Below are 17,462 nucleotides of genomic sequence, written 5' to 3'. Positions count from 1 at the left end.
TTTGACTCATGAAATATGGTGCTCACATCAGTCCTGGCCATCGCTACTCAGGGATAGAGGTTTGACCCTGGGTGTTTCCGTTGGACTCCATAGCGCCCCCACATGTCATTTAGACTTCTGCCTGGTATCTAGCTTCACCTATCAGTGTCAAAAATGGTAGGTGTGTGGGGTGCCCCAAGATGAACAAAACTGAAATGCACATTGTCAATTGACTTGTGACAAGATTTGTGATACCTTGCAGGATGTTGAAATGGTGAACCAGTAAATTTGTATGTTTTGACATGTAAACAGGAAGTATGTCATAAATTCGCCATGCATTGCCTGATCGAGCTAAAGCCTCAAAGGTTATAAGACATTAGGGTTCTGACAATATCCCCATGCCCAAAGTGAGCCTCTTGTGTAACACCACCATTTGGACTTGGACAGTAATGATTCCATTGCTGAAAAACTCTGACTCCTGAAACTTGGTACACACATCAGTGCTGGCAATTGTTACTCAGGGATAGAGGCTTGGCCCCAGGTGCAATTCCGTATTGTTTTTGGCATGTTCTCGTGTGCGAGGGCCTTTTATCGCCGTTAGTGGCTATATTTGTTTTTATTATTTTTCTTCAAAACTTTGCCATTTTGGAGGTGATTTCCATGGGCAAAAACTCATGAAATTTGGTTCACACATCAGTCATGCACACCGCTACTCGGCAATAGGGGCTTGACCCCCAGGTATCTCCGGGGGACTCCATAGCGCCCCCATATGTCATTGAGACACCTCCCTGGTATATAGTTCCACCTATCTATGTTAAATTTGGTAGGTGTGTGGACTGCCCCTAGACCAGGGGTCGGCAACCCTAGGCACACGTGCCACAACTGGCACGCCAAGGAATTTCCAGTGGCACACTGACGATGATACACAAACCTAATTATTCAACACATTAAAAACGTTCAAATGTCATCTTGAACTGTCATTGGCTGTTGCATGGCGAGCCTGCTCTTTTAGCATGACTACACAACAATATAGCGCCCCCCTCCCAGTGTTGCCAGATACTGCTGACGTTTTCCAGCCCAAAATATGTTCAAAACCTGCCAAAATGCACTTAAAACCACCCAATCTGGCAACACTGCCCCCTCCCCATATTTCTCACGAGATGGGCCCACTTGATGCAGCAGTTGCGCTAAGATGGCAAAGAAGCCGACAGTTTGGGCTTTCCTCTCCTCGTGGGCCAAAGAATATGGGTTCGTTTCTCAGAGGGACCGTGCTGTGTGCACGTTGTGTTTTGAAAGTGTTGTGTGTCAAACATCCAGTGTTAAATGTCATTTCGAGGCAAAGCACGAAAAGAATTTCAAAGATCAGGCAGATAGGGACGAATCAATCTCACGCACAGTGTGCGGATATGGGAAGCAAGCCCACACTTTAAAAGTCTTTACCTCAGCTAAAAACAATGCCACTGAAGCTAGCTATATAATTTCTCACTGCATAGCTAAACATGGAAAGCCATTCACAGACGGTGAATACATTAAGGAGGCCTTTCTCTCCGGCTCGGATAGTCTTTTTGAGGGGCTGCCAAATAAAGAGACAATAAAATCAAGAATAAAAGACATGCCCATATCAGCCAGAACTGTTGAGCGACGAATTAGTGAAATGGCAGAAAACGTAAGGGTGCAGCAAATAACTGGCATAAAAGATGCAGCGGTATTTAGCATTGCGCTTGACGAAAGCGTAGATGTGAATGATGTGGCACGTTTGGCAGTGATGGCAAGATATTGTGATGTGACTGTGAGAGAGGAGCTCTGCTGTTTAAAGCCAATGAATCCTGCTAGGCATTTTTACCCGAAAAGTTCAACTGTCTTTGCAATATCGCACTGGCTTTATTGTCAGTGTTCGGATCAACATATCTGTGTGAACAGATATTTTCGCACATGAAGAATGTACTTTGCCCCTCCCAAAGTCATCTGACAATGGGCCATTCGGAAGCATGCGTCCAACTCAAAATGACCAATTACCATCCCCACATCTCGGAGCTAATGGGGCTTTTCCCCTACCAACGCGGCTGAGTTGGGCTGAGCCGTGCGGTGCTGAGTCGAGCTGAGTGGGGCTGTTGGCGTTGCATTTCGACTACAACCGCGCTGAACCGTGCTGGCTGGAAGTGGGTGGACACATTGGGTGGAGTTAGCGAAAGTGGGTGGACGTCACGTGATGTCGTCAGGCGGCGCAAACAGTGACATCAGTGACCTTTTAAGCGGTAGTCTCACGACCCAGATAGTAAACAATAAACATGGAGGACATGGAGTCGTTAGTGTTGCTGGTCTTGGTGCTGTGGCTTGTTGTCACCGACAATGCCAACAGATACTGGCAAGAGCGTATAGATGAGGCGAGGCGCATAATTTGTCGTAATTCTTCTTCTTCCGGGTTTACGGTGTTTACAGATGGTGGTTCCCAGCGTGCTCGCGGGGCGTGTGTGGGCATGTGAGGACACTCCTCCTCACCAATCAGTGCACAGGGGAGTGTCTCCTCACGCCCCTAGCCCCACTCAGCTCGGTTTGGCTCACTTCATCCCCACTGCAAAACCGTGCGAGTTTTGGGTGCTGAGTAAGGCTGAAGTGAGCTCAGTCGTGCTGCTCTGAGGTAGTCGAAACGCGAGCCGTGTTGGGCTGAAGTGAGCTGAAGTGAGCTGAAAAAGGGTAGTGGAAAAGGCCCATAAGTAAGGGGAGGCAGGGCCAGGGATCACATTGACTGATAGGCAAAACATTTATTTTGTAACAAGGCTACTTCAAATTTGCAGTTTATTGTTAAGCCACTTTATGTAGGCTACTTGTCAATGTTCTCTGACACTCATTATTTATTTTTTTTCTGTAGTTTTATTATTCATCAGTTCCATTTCCATTAGGCTGCTACGTCTTTATTATGAATAACTTGGGCCTGTTACCTACTGAAAGATTTTGGATGTTATTTTGTGAATTTGTATAAGCTGCTTGCAATGTTGTTATCCAATGTGTGTGTGTGGGGTGTTCTTAAACCTTGTGTGTGAGGTTAATGGCATAAAACAAGTGCAATGGTGTTTTACATTTGCTCAATGTATTAAATATCCATATCCGTCTAAAATGTGTGGTGTCTAATTATACATAGTTAACAACACCTATTTGAATGGCATACTAACTAACAAGAAAATTTCTAATTGGCACTACATGGCAAAAAGGTTGCCGATCCCTGCCCTCGATGAACAAAATTGCAATATTCATTGCATCAGTCATACTCAGCAGGAAGTGAGATATTTTTAGTTTTGTGCATTTTGACGGGTTACATTTTAATGTACTCCTCCTAGGGGGTTTGTTGGATCCATGCCATATTTGGTAGACGTCATGTCAAGACATCGCTGATGTTAAATTGCAAAGGGATTTGCGATATCTCGCAAGATGTTGAAATGGCGAACCAATAAATTTACATGATGCACTATGCAAACAGAAAGTGTCATAAAGTCAGCATGCATTGCCTGATACAGCTTAAACTTCACAGATTATAGGATATCATGTTTCTGAAGATCTCCACATGCCCAAAGTCATCCTTTGGTATAGCACCACTGTTTGGACATGGACAGTAATGACTCCATTGCCAAAAAACTCAGTCATGAAATTTGGTACACACACCAGTCCTGGCAACAACTACTCATGGATAGAGGCTTGAACCCAGGTGTGTCCAGGGGACTCCATAGCGCCTCCACATGTCATTGAGACTTTTGCCCAGTATAGTTTCACCTATCCACGTCAGAATTGGTAGGTGTGTCTGATGCCCCAAGATAAACAAACCTGAAATGTAAATTTGATAAAACAATGGACTTGCGACAGGATTTGCGATATGTTGCATGATGTTGAAATGGCGAGCCAATATGTTTTACCATGCAAACAAGAAGTGTATCATAAATTCACCATGCATTGCCTGATTTGGCTAAAACTTCACGTTGTAAGCTGTACTGGTTCTGATGACAGCCACATGCTCAAAGTGACCCTCTGGTATAGTGGCACCATTTGGACCTGGACAGTAATTACTCCACTGGCGAAAAATTAAAACTCATGAAATTTGGTACACACCTCAATCCTGGCCATCACTATTCAGGGATGGAAGCATGGCACCAGTTGTGTCCGGGGGACTCCATAGTGCCCCATACGTCATTGAGACTCATGAGATTTGATAGGTGTGTGGAGTGCCCCTAGATGAACAAAATTGCAATATACAATGCATCAGCCATACTCAACAGGAAGTGACTTATTTTTGGTTTTGTGCATTTTGACATGTTAGAATTTTGACATGCTCATCCAAGGCAGTTTGCTGTGTTCATGCCATATTTAGTGTACAGGATGTCAAGATGTTGCTGATGTTAAATTGCAAAGGGATTTGTGATATCTTGCAAGATGGTGTAGTGGTTAGCATGGTCGCCTCACAGCAAGAAGGTAGAGGTCTGCGCGGGCCGGATTTTTCAGTCCCGCTCCCGCCCACGCCCGCATTGTACAGTCCCGCTCCCGCAAAGAATTATGATTTTCAGTCCCGTTCCTGCCCGCGCCTGCCGTATTTTGTCCCGCTCCCGCCCGCAAATCCCACATGATGCAGACGTTCGCGTTATTTCTCATGAAAGTTCTTGTCTTGACACAGCGTGATGGTGCCCCGCCCCCTACTTTGAGTGGATTTGAGCATAAATATCTACAGCTCACATTCATGTTTGTTATTATTTACCTTGTTTCTGAATTCGGAATGTTGAAATGGCAACATGTACACCTAATAATAATAATTATTTAAGTAGGCTAATCATTTAAGTATGCGCTCTCCCGTGGTGCGTCTCCTATGAATAATTAGTGTGAAAGGAGAGATGGATCGCACTCTTGAACATATTCTTTTAGTTACATTTCTTTTCAGTTGTTTTTAGCAGCAGAAGGAGACAAACGTTTCGGCTGTTGCCTTCGTCAGTGTCTCTAATAATAATAATAAACAATAAAAAAAGACAGGCGAGCACGTAATTCCAAGTGGAAATTTGGTATATTTATTGTTCAGCCATACAAAATATTAGGCTAACCCAGTTTACATTTGTAAAGCATTTCTAACTAGAATATCCTATAGAATACCCTATAAGCATAGCATATATAAATGTTATAACAAAACACAGTCCTAGCCTACAACAACAAAAAATCGACAGTATAGGCTACTGTAGTCATTATAGGGCTATGGTTGCACATTTCTAAAACTATTTGGGCTTGATCCTCCGTGCAAGTGTTAAACTCAATATAACATAGCTGACCTTGTTTGAATATGAATAAGAAAAACAAGAAAATCAAACGCAGGTAAACGAAACAACTAAGCCTATTGCTTAGGCTATCAGGTTCTTTGAACAGCTATGGAGAAACAGCAAATTGTTCACTGTTGAGGGCTTCAACATACTGCGCCTTTCCTCCAGTATGCGACCACATGCTGAATGCGCGCTCGGATGGTGCGCTGGAACCTGGAATGGCCAGTACATTCCGTGCCGAGATCTCAAACACGGAAGAGGAAAGGAATCAGAAACGTATGAGAGATATTTATCCTCTCCTGGATCAGAATCAGAATTCTGATGACCAGCTCATCTAAGGTGTCATTGAGGCATCATGTTAGTGTGGGTCACTGGAGGCTGGGTGTGAACGGCGAGTCATTAGAGTGATCAAAGGATTGCCCGTTAGGGTGATCAATGGCAATCTGACTCTCTCTGCAAATTTAGGCATCTTAAAATGTTTTTATTAATGCCAAATAAAATATCCAGCACAAATTATATATGATGGACATAAATTAATAATTTATAAATTATATTTTAAACACGTTTTTAGTTAGAGGGACTGCAGCTTATCACCGCTCCCGCCCGCGCCCGCATTGTGCACTCCCGCCCGGGCCTGCAATGAGCTTTCAAAATTTGTCCTGTGCCGCACTGCTTTGCGGCAGGTCCCGCAGGACTCCCGCGGGAGTGCAGGGCTCTACAAGAAGGTTCCCGGTTCGAACCCAGCGGCCGGCGAGGGCCTTTCTGTGTGGAGTTTAGATTTCCTCCCCATGTCTGCGTGGGTTTCCTCCGGGTGCTCCGGTTTCCCCCACAATCCAAACACATGCAGTCAGGTTGACGTGAGGTGCCCTTGAGCAAGGTACCTGACCCTTGACTGCTCCCCGGGCGCTCTGGTGTGGCTGCCCACTGCTCTGAGTGTGTGTGTTTTCACTGCTTCAGATGGGTTAAATGCAGAGGATGAATTTCACTGTGCTTGAAGTGTGCATGTGACAAATAAAGGTTTCTTCTTCTTTAAGATGTTGAAATGGCTAAACAATAAATTTGTGTTCTGTCATGTAAACAGAAAGTGTGTCATAAATTCACCATGCATTGTCTGATATAGCTCAAACTTCACAGGTTATAGGATTTAATGGTTCTTATGATAGGCACATGCCCAAACTGACCCTCTGGTATAGCGCCACCATTTGCACATGGACAGTAATGACTCCACTGCTGAAAAATTAATCACCGGTGGTCCATACATCAGGTACCCAGGCTTTTGTTTCACATCTCAGTGCATTGTTTGATGAGCAAATGTAACTGGTCGCAGAACCGGAGATGCGAGGGCCCCTCATTGCCACCTGCAGCTATATTTTCTTCTCCTCTTCTTCTTTATTTATTTATTCATTTTTTTTCCTCTGCGGAAGAACTTGTTTTTGAGGCACTTGTGATGCTTGAAAACTCGTGCATAAAATCACATAGTTACACTGATCAAGGGACTAGGCATGGTCCCAAAGCTCTATAGCGCCCCCGAGAACAAGCTATGGTTCATAAAACCATAAATGAAGTTGCTCGGATCGGCATGAGATTTGGTGTGATCCATACTCCGTGTGATACAAGACAAAGTTCACTTAGTTGTATATGACTCTGCCCAACATGAAGTCAGCCATGTTGGATGGAATGTGGAATTTTGAAATTTTCCCGCGCTGTTTTGAGGGGCTTACAATGGTTAAGAACTCATGAAATTTTGCACATACATTTGTCCTATAATACAATTTGAGTGAATATGGTAAATTAGGGGCGGCACGGTGGTGTAGTGGTTAGCACTGTCGCCTCACAGCAAGAAGGTCCGCGTTCGAGCCCTGTGGCTGGCGAGGGCCTTTCTGTGCGGAGTTTGCATGTTCTCCCCATGTCCGCGTGGGTTTCCTCTGGGTGCTCCGGTTTCCCCCACAGTCCAAAGACATGCAGGTTAGGTTAACTGGTGACTCTAATTTGAGCATAGCTGTGAATGTGAGTGTGAATGGTTGTCTGTGTCTATGTGTCAGCCCTGTGATGACCTGGCGACTTGTCCAGGGTGTACCCTGCCTTTCGCCCGTAGTCAGCTGGGATAGGCTCCAGCTTGCCTGCGACCCTGTAGAAGGATAAAGCGGCTAGAGATGATGAGATGAGATGGTAAATTAGTCTAGATAGCCTTCATTAACTCTATAGTGCCACCTAGTTCAAAAATACGTATTTTTGAACATGTACACCTTGTACATATTCAAAAACTCATGAAATTTGGTACACATGTCAGTCATACTCCCCGAAACAGCCATAGGGGCTTGACCCCAGGTTTGTCTGGGGGACTCCATAGTACCCCCATATGTCATGGAGGCTCCTGCCCGGTATATAGTTTCACCTATCCATGTCAAATTTGGGGTGTGTGTGTGCAGTGCCCCGAGATGAACAAAATTGCCTGTACATTGCATCAGTCATACTCAACAGGAAGCGAGATATTTTTGGTTTTATGTGTTTTGACACGTTATTTTTTAACAAACTCCTCCTAGGCTGTTTGTTGGATCCATGCCATATTTGGTATATATCATGTCAAGATGTTGCTGATATCAAATTATGAAGGGATTTGCGATATGTCGCAAGATGTTGAAATGGCGAACCAATAAATTTATACGTTACCCCACACAAACAGGAAATGAGTCATAAATTCACCATGCATTGCCTGATATGGTTCAAACAACAGGTTATAGGATATGGTTCTGAAGATATGCACATGCCAAAGACTCCCTCTGGTATAGCGCCACCATTTGGACATGGACAGTAATGACTCCATTGCCAAAACATGTTACATTTTGATGTACTCTTCCTTGGTGGTTTGTTGGATTCATGCCATATTTGGTATACATCATGGCAAGATGTTGCTGATTTTAAGTTGCGAAGAGATTTACGATATCTTACAAGATGCTGAAAGGAAAAGAAAGCACATTGTTAAAATACAGTTATGAAGATGGTTTATATCATAATCTAACGATTCATGCGAATAACTGAAAATAAGGCACTCACACAGCTAAGATATCCATCTCTGAAAGTCAATTTCTATGCAGAATTCCCCTATCATCGAATGCCGCCATTGAAAATATTTTAACCAATCAGAAAAATCCCCCCGATCGTTTGCGGCAATGCTCTGATGTCACTTGGGCATAGCACATGGAAGCTCCTCATGTAGTATTTTATATTCACGGTACAAATTGCACTGCCATGACAGCCTCATGCTGTGGACTGTAACCTTGCTAGACTACCTACAAACAGATCTGCATACAATCTGACTTACCTAAATCTGTCGAAGAGGCAAGTATGTGAGTTTTTACACATTCCTGGCAGCATAAGCACTCATTAGCATGCTTCAGCCATGTGTGATCACAACATTTGCATGAACACCATTGTGTGTTGCCCATCCGTTGTTCCTCCTCAGCTTCAGGATCTGAAGAGCTGGCTTCCTGTTCTGATTCTTCTTGAGAATCACCTTCCTCAACTCTTGGCTCAAACAGATAGGGTTGTAGGCCAGTAGAATCTGCAATGAATTCGTACTCGCTGCCTTCCGAGTCACTTTCCGCCATCTTGTCTGCAGAAGTTGATTCCCACTTAAAGGCCAACCAAGTTGAAAATTACCCTACCCTTTTTTTATTTTAAACAAATAGTGGTTTTCACATTCATTTGCCGCACAGGGACCGGCCTCTCATGGGCTGACTGAAATGGTCCTTTGGGTGCAAAAACGGCACATTCGCAGCTCATGTGCTCAGAACGTTTTGAAGAAAATTGTTTCACTCAAACAACTCTGATGCACCGGCCATTAGGAATACCATACGAGCCAACATTGAACCCAGATGCGGTTCCTGCAGTCTTTGGCCAAAAAGTGGACAAACAAGACAACATGTTCAGTAGTCTGCCAAAGAGAAGTTCAAAGGGTAAGAAAACACTTTTTATAGCTTCCCTAACTTTTTATTAAGCGTGATATGTTATTTTGAGTTACTTTGGGCATAAATCTAATAATTGCTGATGCAGCTAAGCAGCTTAATGTTTGTTTTATGATTAGTGCCGTGCTTTGATTTAGTGTTGTCAAAAAAGCCTCAGTAATAACTAACTAAACCAACTCTATAATAAAACAATAACTCTATATTGTTCACTTGTGTGTAACCAATTGATGGGGTAATACTTGTTTATCATGATCATCATCACTATCCGTGTCATTGTCCGAAATACTCTAGGAAATCAGTGAAGAAATGTCGCTGGCACTGTGGTCCATTTTGTTGAATATGGTTGTGTATTGTAAGTGACGTCACACTTTACGGAAACCATTCGGAAAGCAACTCGGCAATATTTCCGCCTTTTTCTGTACAAGTGTGATTATAACGCATAGTTTCAGCCTCATTTTACAGGTAAAGAGTTTGGGTTTGTCTGTAAGTCAGGGTTGCATCTCATTAATACGCAATTTCAGATGTACAGTGAAAAACTTGACATTGTCATCTTAGTAGAACTTTCACTTTGCCCCTTCAGTACTGAAGAGTGACACTCAGCCTTGCACTCAAGTGACGTCACGCATCGCCCTTCCAACAGGCAACATGGCAGCCTACTGGTGGCATTAGAGCAGTGATACAAAAATGCTCACAACTTTCTCATAAATGGTCAAACATGCCTGAAACTTTTCTTACAGGCTCTCAATGTTACAAGCTACCAACCCATGCATGTATTTACATTGCATTTTCCATTCCTTGAAATGGCGTACCAATACATTTGTTACGTCACACAAACAGGAATCATCATAAATTCACCATGCATTGCCTGATATGGCTAAAAATTCACAGGTTATAGGATATGATGGTTCTGATGATATCCACATGCCCAATTTGGCCCTCTGGTATCACGCCACCATTTGGATCTGGACAGTAATGATTCCGTTGCCTAATAAAAACTTTGACTCATGAAATTTGGTACTCGCATCAGTCCTGGCCACCGCTACTCAGGGATAGAGGCTTGATCCTGGGTGTGTTCAGGGGACTCCATAGCGCCCCCACATGTCATTGAGACTTCTGCCCGGTATATAGTTTCACCTATCCATGTCAGAATTGGTAGGTGTGTGGGGTGCCCCAAGATGAACAAAAGTGAAATACACATTGCTTTAGCCAATTGACTTGCAACAGGATTTGTGGTATTTGGCACAATGTTGAAAAGGCGAACCAATAAATTTGTATGTTTCGCCATGCAAACGGGAAGTGTTATAAATTTGCCATGCATTGCCTGATGTAGCTAATACTTCACAGATTATAAGACATCAGGGTTCTGATGATATCCCCGTGCCCAAAGTGAGCCTCTCATGTAGCGCTGCCATTTGGCCCTGGACAGTAATGATTCCATTGCCAAAAACTCTGACTCATGAAATTTGGAGCACACATCAGTCCTGGCCACTGTGACTCAGGGATAGAGGCTTGGCCTTGAGTGCAAGGGCCCTTTATTGCCGCTAGCTGCTATATTTGGTTGTTCAAATAGAAAAATAGATAAGTTATTACGATCTCCCCGCTATCGACAAAAATGTTAACAAAGAGAAGCAAATGCTTCAAGAACAATGAAGATATGAGTGGTTAAACAGAATACAATGAGAGGAGGAAGCCTGAAAACTCCAGAGAAATTCGTGATTGTGTTTTAAAATGTATTTTTTTTAAAAATAGAAAGTTAAAAGTGAGTATGGAAGAGTTTGCTTAAGATTCTCATTTTTTTTTTTCTGCCTGAATTCAAGTTAGCTTCTTCATGAAAGTGGTTTGATTTTCTTACAAGTGAAGCGGCTTCTTTATTCGACACAGAAAACCCAGACTGGGCACCAAGCAAACAATCCGGACATAATTTGGTAAAAAATCCAACAGGGAGCAACGTGCCAGACATATCCTGAAAGAATAGAACAGATTAAGAGCAGAGAGCACTGAAGCTTTGCTTCTGTTATCAAAGGAACCCAGTCCTGCGCAAAATGTCACCCTGGAGTCAGAGTGTCGTAATGAACCTACAGTTAGAGAGAGTTCTACACAAACGAACTTAACTTTAGAACTGCTGCATACATGTGAAATGGAAATAAATCAACTGAGACAGGAAAAACTGTTTTGGATAAAATTGTTACGGTCCTTTACACACTTATCAGCCTGTGTGACTCAGCTGTGCCTTTGAATAGAAAATAAATGAGGAAAATAAATTGTTACGGTCCTTTACACACTTATCAGCCTGTGTGACTCAGCTGTGCCTTTGAATAGAAAATAAATGAGGAGGGAACTGAACATTAACCGTTTATTGAAATTATCATTACAAGGGTGATTTATAGATTATATTTAACGATAGGTACAATTGGAATGTGCTGAGTCTGTTAGTGTTTGTAATTATTGTACCATCCACTATTAGATAAAATAAAAAAAAAATCTTAGAATATTGTTTGAAAGTCTAGAGCAAGATGTTTTGTTATTTTACAAATAATAGCACTTCAGATATTGTTTTAACAATAAGTATCACTGGAGTGCAAATAGCTCTATACCTAGATGTCCTTGGGATTGTTGAGACATGGAGGGGTGGGAATAAGATATAATCCACAGTTCAGGTCAGAGTCCTTTGAGAGTAACTTTGGCTTTTGCAACATTCTGTTCCCAAAAGCTGATGTCAGGAAAAAGTCTTTGCACAAAGGTTTTCTTGTGTTTGTATTTTTTTTAAACTGGTCTTTCATGTAGGGACTCTTCAGGGGGAAAAATAAAGTATGTTCCAACATGTAGCTAATGCTAGCCCACAAATCTACACCGTCACTTCAGTCGTTTTGAGGAATTTTGTAAGGATCATAACTGCTAATAAACTCCAATTTCCACGTGTATCTATCTTACACTTCTTTCTGACTAAGATTATCCAAGTAATCTCGTAGTAGAGCTTTTTTTTCACTGTAGTTTTCTTTGGACAACCGCAACAGATGCCAGACATCTTTGCTTGGCTTCAGTATGTAAACAAAGATCGCTTGTCCCCCAGTATAGGGTAGCGGTGGTTGCTAACGTAAATGTGATGTTAGTGCAAGGGGTCTATAGACTGAAAGAGCTTCTACCCAAGAGCCATAATTGCACTAAACACTGCTTGTTTTAAAGGGATCGTGCAATTAAATACAGCAATGTATCAATGTCTTTTTTTAGAGTTTGAGTTAATATATATTATATGGGGGCGGCACGGTGGTGTAGTGGTTAGCGCTGTCGCCTCACAGCAAGAAGGTCCAGGTTTGAGCCCTGTGGCCGGCGAGGGCCTTTCTGTGCAGAGTTTGTATGTTCTCCCCGTGTCCGCGTGGGTTTCCTCCGGGTGCTCCGGTTTCCCCCACAGTCCAAAGACATGCAGGTTAGCTTAACTGGTGACTCTAAATTGACCGTAGGTGTGAATGTGAGTGTGAATGGTTGTCTGTGTCTATGTGTCAGCCCTGTGATGACCTGGCGACTTGTCCAGGGTGTACCCCGCCTTTTGCCCGTAGTCAGCTGGGATAGGCTCCAGCTTGCCTACGACCCTGTAGAAGGATAAAGCGGCTAGAGATAATGAGATGAGATTTATTGGTTTTATTTATTTATTATTTTTAATAAGCAGATGTTGAGGGCGGCACGGTGGTGTAGTGGTTAGCGCTGTCGCCTCACAGCAAGAAGGTCCTGGGTTCGAGCCCCGTGGCCGGCGAGGGCCTTTCTGTGCGGAGTTTGCACGTTCTCCCCGTGTCCGCGTGGGTTTCCTCCGGGTGCTCCAGTTTCCCCCACAGTCCAAAGACATGCAGGTTAGGTTAACTGGTGACTCTAAATTGACCGTAGGTGTGAATGTGAGTGTGAATGGTTGTCTGTGTCTATGTGTCAGCCCTGTGATGACCTGGCGACTTGTCCAGGGTGTACCCCGCCTTTCGCCCGTAGTCAGCTGGGATAGGCTCCAGCTTGCCTGCGACCCTGTAGAAGGATAAAGCGGCTAGAGATAATGAGATGAGAAGCAGATGTTGCACTGGTAGGATGGCATCCAATTTCAGTGTACAATGTGCAATGACGGATATATTCAAAAGTGGAGATTTCTGTCTCATGATTCCTCCTTCCACACACACTTGCCACATTAGTTCACTCCCCATCAACATGCTCCGAGGATATGTCGCACAATCACGGTCATCTTCTTTTACATTTTGAGTTGAGAGGGATTTCTTTCACAGATACCCTAACTTGCAATAGAACAGATAGGTGTTCCACTGACAGTATTTATTAAAAAAAAAGACAGATAGAATAACTACAGTGGTGCTTGAAAGTTTGTGAACCCTTTAGAATTTTCTATATTTCTGCATAAATATGCCCTAAAACAACATCAGATTTTCACACAAGTCCTAAAAGTAGATAAAGAGAACCCAGTGAAACAAATGAGAGAAAAATATTATACTTGGTCATTTATTTGTTGAGAAAAATGATCCAATATTACATATCTGTGAGTGGCAAAAGTATAGGAACCTTTGCTTTCAGAAATCTGGTGTGACCCCCTTGTGCAGGAATAACTGCAACTAAACGTTTCCGGTAACTGTTGATCGGTCCTGCACACTGGCTTGGAGGAATTTTAGCCCATTCCTTCATACAGAACAGCTTCAACTCTGGGATGTTGGTGGGTTTCCTTACATGAACTGCTCACTTCAGGTCCTTCCACAACATTTCGGTTGGATAAAGGTCAGGACATTGACCTGGCCATTCCAAAACATTCACTTTATTCTCTTTTCTTTGGTAGAATGACTTGTGTGCTTAGGGTCGTTGTCTTGCTGCATGACCCACCTTCTCTTGAGATTCAGTTCATGGACAGATGTCCTGACATTTTCCTTTAGAATTTGCTGGTATAATTCAGAATTCATTGTTCCATCAATGATGGCAAGCCATCCTGGCCCAGATGCAGCAAAACAGGCCCAAACCATGATACTACCACCACCATGTTTCACAGATGGGATAAGGTTCTTATGCTGGAATGCAGTGTTTTCCTTTCTCCAAACATAATGCTTCTCATTTAAACCAAAAAATTCTATTTTGGTCTCATCCGACCACAAAACATTTTCCAATAGCCTTCTGGCTTGTCCACGTGATCTTTAGCAAACTGCAAACGAGCAGCAGTGTTCTTTTTGGCGAACAGTGGCTTTCTCCTTGCAACCCTGCCATGCACACCATTGTTGTTCAAGTGTTCTCCTGATGGTGGACTCATGAACATTAACATTAGCCAATGTGAGAGAGGCCTTCAGTTGCTTAGAAGTTACCTAGGGGTCCTTTGTGACCTCGCCAACTATTACATGCCTTGCTCTTGGAGTGATCTTTGTTGGTTGACCACTCCTGGGGAGGGTAACAATGGTCTTGAATTTCCTCCATTTGTACACAATCTGTCTGACTGTGGATTGGTGGAGTCCAAACTCTTTAGAAATGGTTTTGTAACCTTTTCCAGCCTGATGAGCATCAACAGTGCTTTTTCTGAGGTCCTCAGAAATCTCCTTTGTTCGTGCCATGATACACTTCCACAAACATGTGTTGTGAAGATCAGACTTTGATAGATCCCTGTTCTTTAAATAAAACAGGGTTCCCACTCACACCTGATTTACCCCTTTTCCACCAAATCAGTTCAAGGGCTGGTTCGGGGCCAGTGCTGGTGCTGGTTCACAACTCGTTCAACTTGCGAGCCAGCTGAGAACCAGTTTGCTTTTCCATAGCTCGCGGTGCTAAGTGGAGCCACGTCATTACGTCACTGTATACATCAGTTACGTCGCTATGTTTGCTTAAACCTTGGCGCGAATATCAAAGCAAAAACAACGCGGAAGCAGCAGCAACAACAACAATAATAATAATGGATGACTTCGCGTTTGTACAGCTGCTGCTTCTCGCCGCTTAAAAATGGTGATCTTCCGTGGTCTTGTTATTGTTGTTGGTCTTAACAACTCCCCCCCCCCGCTGACGTAAGCGGTTCTTTCCTCTGGCCCAGCAGAGAGTTGGTGCTAGCCTGGAACCGGTTTTTCTGGCCCCAGAGCCAGTTCTTTGTCAGTGGAAACAGAAAACCCGGTTCCAAACTAAGCACTGGCCCTGAACCAGCCCTGGAACTGCTTTGGTGGAAAAGGGGCAATTGTCATCCCATTGATTGAAAACACCTGACTCTAATTTCACCTTTAAATTAACTGCTAATCCTAGAGGTTCACGTACTTTTCCCACTCACAGATATTGGATCATTTTCCTCAATAAATAAATAAATGACCAAGTATAATATTTTTGTTTCATTTGTTTAACTGGGTTCTTCTTATCTACTTTTAGGACTTGTGTGAAATTCTGATGACGTTTTAGGTAATATTTATGTAGAAATATAGAAAATTCTAAAGAGTTTACCACTGTATGTTTCCCTCAGGATTTTGTGAAACTATGGTCAGTGGACCTCACTTGGGGGCATGCTCCCTTGTAAGATAATTTTGTTTATTTTAAAGTTAAATGTATCAAACTGGTGCACTTTGAGAGCAAAATTAAGAGTTTAGCTCGATGAAGAACTTGCTCAAAACAATTTTGTGCTTTAGTAATTTAAGCATAAACACACTGGTTGTAATGCCACAGCAAAAAGGCCACACCTGCAAATCATGGTTAAGGAGTTTAACAGTTCATAAACGGTTAAAAAATGACTAGAGCATACATTTCAGCCCTCAAAGGAAGGAAGCAGAAGTGGCTACCTGTGTTTAATTGGTTTATTTTTTAAATTTTTTATTTTTAGAAAATATTGAATAGAGAACATGCAAACTAATGTCAATTTAGCCAAAAATAAACCTATTTTGAACTTTGGTTAGAGCATGTGCTTGTATTTTGAATGACGAATACATGCTACCAGGTGTGTTAGCAGCTTTTCTTACTCAAATAAGCTAAACCTCTACAAATTCAACAGCTCGTTGTTTTAAAGCAAGGAGATGAGAGTCTGACATTCTGCTGTTAATGTTCCCTAACTAAGCTAAAGTTTGAATAATTATCAATGCAAACTTCTGCATTGATGTTATCTGTTTGCTGTCTTAAATTGATAACCATGGTATTGTGTTTGGACTTGTGGATGACTGTAGTAGATACTGTAAAGTTAATGTTATCAGTCTCAAATCAAATGGTGGTGTGTTCTGAAAATGCTTCCGCCACCATGGTCTAGGTAACTCATGGAAAAACTGTAATGAGCGTTGCCTCACGTTTTTAATACATTATAAAATTACCTGTCTGATTTACCTATCTGTTTAATAATTGACAGTCTGCTGTCATGCAATCTGGGTCAAACCTTGCAAATGACCTTCTAGTCCATCATAATATGTGTAACATTCTTCATAATCGATAACCGACTTTAATTTGGTGTGCCTTGATGTTCTGGTTTGACCTTTGATGTGCTTCTGCCCCAGCAAGCTTGAAAACCTCTGGTCCATATGACAGTCAGTTATGGTTGGGCAAGTTCCAGCAGTTTTAAATGAAGATGCAGCCTAGCCTATAGCTATGTTTTAATGTCCATCTTAAGCTTTTCATTCTGCTCCTCGAAAATAGCATTGTGGGCCAATTCAGGATGCTGATGGCCAAACAGTATGTTGATTTTTTTTTTAAATTTACATTTGTAAGCCTATGTCTCTAATGCCTGCTTTTTTTTCCTCAAATTTTTGGCTCCTCCTTTAATTTTTGACCCTTTTTTTGTTCATGGATTTTGTTTCATTGCTACGCACTGTTTTTGCATTAGAGTAGAATGTTAATGCATATTAACTAACATGGTTGTGATTTGACCAGTGAGAACACACGCATGCTGCCACATGATCCTGAAATGACAGGCCCACAGAGAGGGCTGGTAAAAAGACAGCAAAACAAAATCTCTGTTCATTATGCCCTGACCAATAAAGCGTTCCAAGGTTGTCAAGATTAAATCTTGACCCCCCCCCCCCAAAAAAAAGTCTAAGTCTAAAATGTAACTACAATTTTCAGGACATGACTAAGACTAAAAGTGAATTTTAAAATTCTTTAAATTAAAAATGAACACTACTACACTGAACTAAAACAACATTAGCTCCCAAACACTTATGGTAAATAAATATTACTTGTACAAATCCAAAATATTTTGTATAAAACCCATTTAGTGACAGAAGTGACTTTAAAGTTGTGCATTTTTGTAGCTTTCTGTTTAGAG

The 17,462-nt window shown here is 42.3% G+C and overlaps 1 protein-coding gene and 1 pseudogene across 1 annotated transcript in view; both read left to right on the top strand.

Moving 5' to 3' along the window:
- The window catches only part of LOC132867727 (histone H2AX-like), a 323,797-nt pseudogene that overhangs the window by 223,182 nt on the left and 83,153 nt on the right, over positions 1–17,462 (top strand).
- LOC132867669 (zinc finger protein 271-like) overlaps positions 1–17,462 on the top strand; it is a 146,099-nt gene that overhangs the window by 105,176 nt on the left and 23,461 nt on the right. The window lies entirely within an intron of this gene.

The sequence above is a fragment of the Neoarius graeffei genome, chromosome 19 (assembly GCF_027579695.1).
Source record: "Neoarius graeffei isolate fNeoGra1 chromosome 19, fNeoGra1.pri, whole genome shotgun sequence".
Classification (NCBI taxonomy): domain Eukaryota; kingdom Metazoa; phylum Chordata; class Actinopteri; order Siluriformes; family Ariidae; genus Neoarius; species Neoarius graeffei.
This window is presented reverse-complemented; position numbering and strand designations above follow the sequence as displayed.